The sequence below is a fragment of the Brassica napus genome, chromosome A3 (assembly GCF_020379485.1).
Source record: "Brassica napus cultivar Da-Ae chromosome A3, Da-Ae, whole genome shotgun sequence".
Taxonomy (NCBI): domain Eukaryota; kingdom Viridiplantae; phylum Streptophyta; class Magnoliopsida; order Brassicales; family Brassicaceae; genus Brassica; species Brassica napus.
Genome location: NC_063436.1, coordinates 20,064,568 through 20,070,681, shown reverse-complemented (window position 1 = coordinate 20,070,681; position 6,114 = coordinate 20,064,568).

The window sequence follows — 6,114 nt, the reverse complement described above, 5'->3', positions numbered from 1 at the left end:
GATCCGAAAACCCGAACTTGATTTGAAACTAATACTAGACACAAACTAAAACTGATTAAGTACTCAAATAGATCTAAAAAGTTTAATATCCAGATAACGAGACCAGAATCCGATCAAAACTGAATATTTTGATACCGAAATAATCTAAAACATAGTTTTATACTTAAATATATTAGTTATTTTAAATTTTATATCTATAAGATATTCATTAATATGAAAATATCTAAAATAACAAAATATGTTCAAAATACTGAAAATATTTATGGTCTCCATCTAAATATTTAAATTGAACCTTTTTTATGTAATTTAAGTATTTAGTCATAAATTATTCAAATTTTTATGTTTTATATTATTTTTATTTTTGGATTCTAAGGATTACGTATATTTGAATTTTTGTTAAAAAATTACATAATTAAAGTAGGTATCCGAACTCGAATCCGAACCGAACTTGCAATGATTAGAACCAAATCCAATCTAAATTCAAACCAAACTTTGTAAATATTACAATCATATTTAAATTTCTAACTTTAAAAATTAAAATCCGAGTAGATTAGTTGAATCCAAACGGATATCTGAATGCTCGTACTTTGAAAAAGCTATACGACAAACTTTTAATTACAGCGTAAAATAAATAATCTAATTAATTATTTTACATGTGCAAGTTATACCCGAAGTAGTTATTATTATTGAGAAAGGGTTTGTTATTAAATTAGAGGCACCATTATTAATAAGTTTCTCCAGTGGTTCATGTATTAAATAGGACTCCGAGGAAGGTTATTCAAGGCAAAACACCTTGTGAATGTTTTTTTTTTCCACCTTATGAATGTTTGTATGAAAGCGGCCTTCGTATGGATGCTTGTAGACTCTAGAACCGTATGGATTACTTATAAACCAACAAGATAATTATAATATGATAAAAAATAAAAGATAATTTATTATTTATAAATTATAATAATTAATATGTAGTTGTACAAATAAAATAAATAATATATTATTATTTGTAATTTATGATTTTAAGCTACTATATTAATACATTTAGTATATTGTTATAATTGGTAAACATCAATACTGATTATCTAATAATTTAGGCGTTCGATTAATCATTCTAAGTGATAGTGTTATTTCCAAATGTATTTATTACAAACCAAATCATGACCACTTTTTATATCTTGCTTATGAACGTAATAATCATGGTTTACAAATCCGCTTATTAAAAATTATATAAAAAACAAACTCATAATTTTACCTTACTAATATATATATATTTATATTTGGAAAAAAACAATTTGGACAAAACCTTACTAATATATATTAGTATATATCAGTTTCATAGTCAATTAATTTGTAATCAAATATCATAACGTTGTATCATTGTCACTATCACATACCAACTGCCCGCGTACAACATGATTTGAAACTTAATTGAAAAAATATATATATATCCTTTGAAATTTCGTTTTTACTGTCCGATAAAAAAAACAACGGTGAAGGTTATATACGTATTTCTGAAAACAAGTTGTGAATATTTTAAATCAAATTTAAAAAAAAAATCAAATTCAACTGTCGCATAGGTTCTAGATATGAAATAAAAAAAATCATCAGAATGTAATTTTCAACAATTTCTTATGTACTTCTTCTCCACATAAACGCTGCAGACTTATTCTTTCTTCTTTTGTGAAATAACTAGTTTACTGCGGCTGCGCCACTTGCACCATCATCTTTTGGATCATCTTTTCTTGCAAATCTCTCTTTCGCATATTTTCCCCTTAGTTGCTCCTTTGATTTTTGGGGCAGTCCTGCAACGAGTGCAAAAGGTAGATATAAAGCAAAAAACTTTTATAATATAGTAGTCGTATTATAATGAAAGCACGTACTTCTTGCGTATGGGTCTCTTAAGTTCTAGCCTGATAGCAGCGAGTCTTCTGTTCTGCCTCTGAATCTCAGCTCGTGTTAGTTGTCCTCCTCCCACGTTTTGCTCCTCTTGCCCTTGATGAACCTAACGGTAAAAAACAGTTATAGGAGGCAAATGATCAAAACATGAATATTATAAATGTAAATTTGGAAGTGGGTTTTACCACGGGTCGTTCAACAATTTCCTGAACTGAGTGCATCTCTCTCAAGCAATTTATGCCGCACAACCCGCAGACATAGCGGTTCTCAGTAGCGCAATATACGGTGGCCACGTGAGAATTCACCGGGCATTGTTCACAATAGTATTGGGCCATTTTAATCCTATTAACAATTGGATCATAGTTAGATTTATGATGCGACTCGTAATTAAGCACCAAATCAATAACAGGCTTACAATACCCTAAAGAAAAACTAAGGCCTAGATTCTTGGCAGAAGCAACGGATAACATCAGTGTGGTGTGTGTGTGTGTGTCTTGGCAAAAGAATCTCATAAAGAAAACACGAAAACCTAACCCTGACAAATGAGTAAGACTACTTACCTTTACGCTGGAGGAAGAATAAAACGGAGACGTTACGTTCCTCAAGAAAAGCTGAGAAAGATATGTAAGGGGAAGGTGAGAAGAGAGACATGAGTTACACAAGTCAGAACAGATTCACGGCGGAAGAGCCTCGAAGATCTACCTTACGGACGGTGATTAAAGAAGAGAGACGTGAGGTGGAGTACTGGCGAACAAGATTCACGCGATGCTCGTGCGATGGAAAAACCGACCGTGAGAAAATCTGATAAACAAGACGACGATGGTGAAGAAAGAAGACGAGTCGCTCACGAAGATGACGGCGTGAGTATGAGAGTACAGAACTTAGTGGAGGACGAGTTAGTTACCTCTCCGGAAGTGACGGTGGGGAAGAAAGAAGAGAGAAATTGCGGTGATGCAGAGAGAATTGAAGACGGAGTCGCCGAGACGAGCTGTCGAGCTGAGTATGAGATCGAAATAGAACCAAAGTGGAGCACGAGTTAGTTAGGCCCTGTTCGTTTGTACATCTCGAAGATGCATCCAGATGGTCCATCTAGATGTCTTATCCAGATGCTCCATCTGGGTGTTGTTCGTTTCTTCATTTCGTCCATGCATCCAAATGAATCATCTGAATGCAACTATGTTCGTTTGCTTGTCATTTTTTAACTTTCATCTGCATCTAGGTGGACTTGTTAATAAAATGACTAAAATATAATTTTTTACGTTTCGGCGGAAAAATAACATTTTTACGGTTTTGGCCGAAAATATTTTTGCGGTTTTTGAGGAAATATGTGTTTTCGCGAAAAAGTGCATTTTTATGGTTTTGGCGGAAAAATACGTTTTATGGGTTTGGCGGAAAAATACGTTTTTTGCGGCTTGGACAGAAAAAATGTGTTTTGAAGTTTTGGCGGGAAAAATGTTTTGCAGGAAAAGTTTTTTTCACGATTTTGGCGGGAAAAAATATTTTTTTTTCAGTTTTGGCGGAAAAATACATTTTTCCGGTTTTGGCGGGAAAATGCATTTTTCCGGTTTTGGCGGGAAAATGCACTTTTCCGGTTTTGGCGGGAAAATGCACTTTTCCGGTTTTGGCGGGAAAATGCGCTTTTCCGGTTTTGGCGGGAAAATGCGTTTTTCCGGTTTTGGCGGGAAAATGCGTTTTTCCGGTTTTGGCGAGAAAATGCGTTTTTCCGATTTTGGCGAGAAATGCGTTTTTCCGGTTTTGAGGGTAAAATTTCATTTTCCGGTTTTGGCGGTAAAATACATTATTCCGGTTTTAGCGGAAAAATGCGTTTTTCCGGTTTTGGCGGGAAAATGCATTTTTCCGATTTTGGCGGTAAAATTTCATTTTCCGGTTTTGGCGGTAAAATACATTTGTCCGGTTTTGGCGGAAAAATGCGTTTTTCCGGTTTTGGCGGGAAAATACATTTTTCTGGTTTTCGCGGGAAAATACATTTTTCCGGTTTTTGCGGGAAAATACGTTTTCTGATTTTAGCGGGAAAATACAACATTTTCCGGTTTTGGCGGGAAAATGCATTTTTCCGGTTTTGGTGGGAAAATTTCATTTTCCGGTTTTGTCGGGAAACTTCCGTTTTCCAGTTTTGGCGGGAAAATTCCGGTTTTAGCGGGAAAATTGTATTTTTCGGTTTTGGCGAGAAAATGCGTTTTTGTTTTTGTTTTGGCGAGAAAATGCGTTGTTTCTGGTTTTGGCGGGAAAATACTTTTTGCGGTTTTGGCCAGAAAATGCTTTTTAAGTTTTGGCGGGAATATGCGTTTTTTGGGTTTTGGTCAAAAAGTGTGGTTTTACTGGTTTAGCCGAAAAATGTGTTTTAATGAAAATGTGTGTTTTATGTTTTTTTGCGGAAAAATGCATCTTGCGGTTTTGGCGAGAAAGTGAGTTTTTCCGTTTTGCGAGAAAATACATTTTTTGGTTATAGCGAAAAATGTATATGCAAAAAAAAAATAGAATTTACGGTTTGAAAATAATATTTTGATTTTAAAAGATCATTTTTGTCATTTATTATTTTGGACTGAACTAGATGCATCTGCATCCAGATGCACCATCAAGACTCACCTTCATTTGGGTGAGAATTTGAGATGAGTTCAGCTGGGTGATCCATCTGGATGTAGCATTATAATGCACTAAACGAACATCAATTTGCATCTTCACCCAGATGGATCACCTGGGTGAGCAAACGAACACGGCCTTAGTTGCACTGAGGGTTCGTTAAGTTTCTTAAAAATCTTGGAGCCTGACCGTTGCTTTTCTTCACATAATGTATACCTTACCAACTTCCCTTTCTTTCAATTAATAGTGTTTTTGGATGATTCATGACTTCAACCTAGCTTTACTAGGCAAACAAGCAAATAATTATGGCGCTTGGTACATAACTCAAAATCTCTTGTAGCTAGAGTTCTAAGAAAAAAGTATTTCAGATATAGTAGGCTAAATGATGCAGACATGCCCTTATATAGATCGTTGGATACCAACGATACCAGTAAGACCAGCTAGACCAATAGTACTAGTGGTTTATCCGATGATGTTAGTTCATGATCTTATGACAGATGATCCAAAAACATGAAACTCTGACTTTGCTTGAAAACTATGCTTGAAAACTATGTCGACCCATAAGATATCCCTATGTTATAATGTTTGACCATAAGTCAAGGATATCAACGAGACAAATATTGCTGGAACTATACTAAAAATAGAATGTACACTGTTAAGTCAGGATACTGAGTTGCAAGGAACATTCTCAATAGAGATATGGTTGACACTTAGATGGAGCCGAGCATTACAAAACTCCAAACATTTGCTTGGAAGATACAAGCTCCACCAAAACTAAAACATTTTATCCGGCAAACAATCTTTGGACAATTAGCATTAACAAGCAACCTAACACATCGTCATATGCGATGCGACAACTACTGCCCTAGATGCGGATCAGATAATGAAACTATAAACCATGCCATCTTTTAATGTCCCCCAACATTACAGACATGGGTACATGCAGCAACCCCAACTCCACCATTGTTGTTCCTTAGAGCAAGCCACTATGCTAACATAGACTATCTTTTCTAGAGGAAGAATGATATATAAGACCTTGAGCTGGATAAAGACCCATATCTTGGATTATGTGGTACATTTGGAAAACAAAAAACGATAAATTATATAGAGGAATAGACATGGACCCTTTGGAAACTGTCCGACATGCTGACATGCTGAATCAGAATGCCATGCTTGGTTCGAAGCAAACATCAAACAAGAATACGAAGTTACACAAAACCATAAACAGAGAAAAAAATTCTGAAAGATGCATGATAGATGGATCATAGACACATGACGAACTCTTCAGTGGTTATGGATGGACATGGAAAACTTCAGAAGGAATAACTCAGCTTTTGGGAGCACAAAACCAGCGACGAGGAATCTCACCACTTCACATGGAGCTTGAGACCCTATCATGGGCAATGGAGTACATGCTTCAGCTATCGACGTGTCAGGATTTTAGGATTTTGGCACCGATTGTAAAGATCTTATCTCGATGATTTAAGACCTATGAGCATGGCCCAACTTCTCAATTGAATTAAATGAGATGCAGAAGCTGAAGAACATATTTCTAGATTTCTCGATTGTTTTTATTCTTCGATCTAAAAATGTATAGTCTGATTCATTAGCTAAGATAATAAG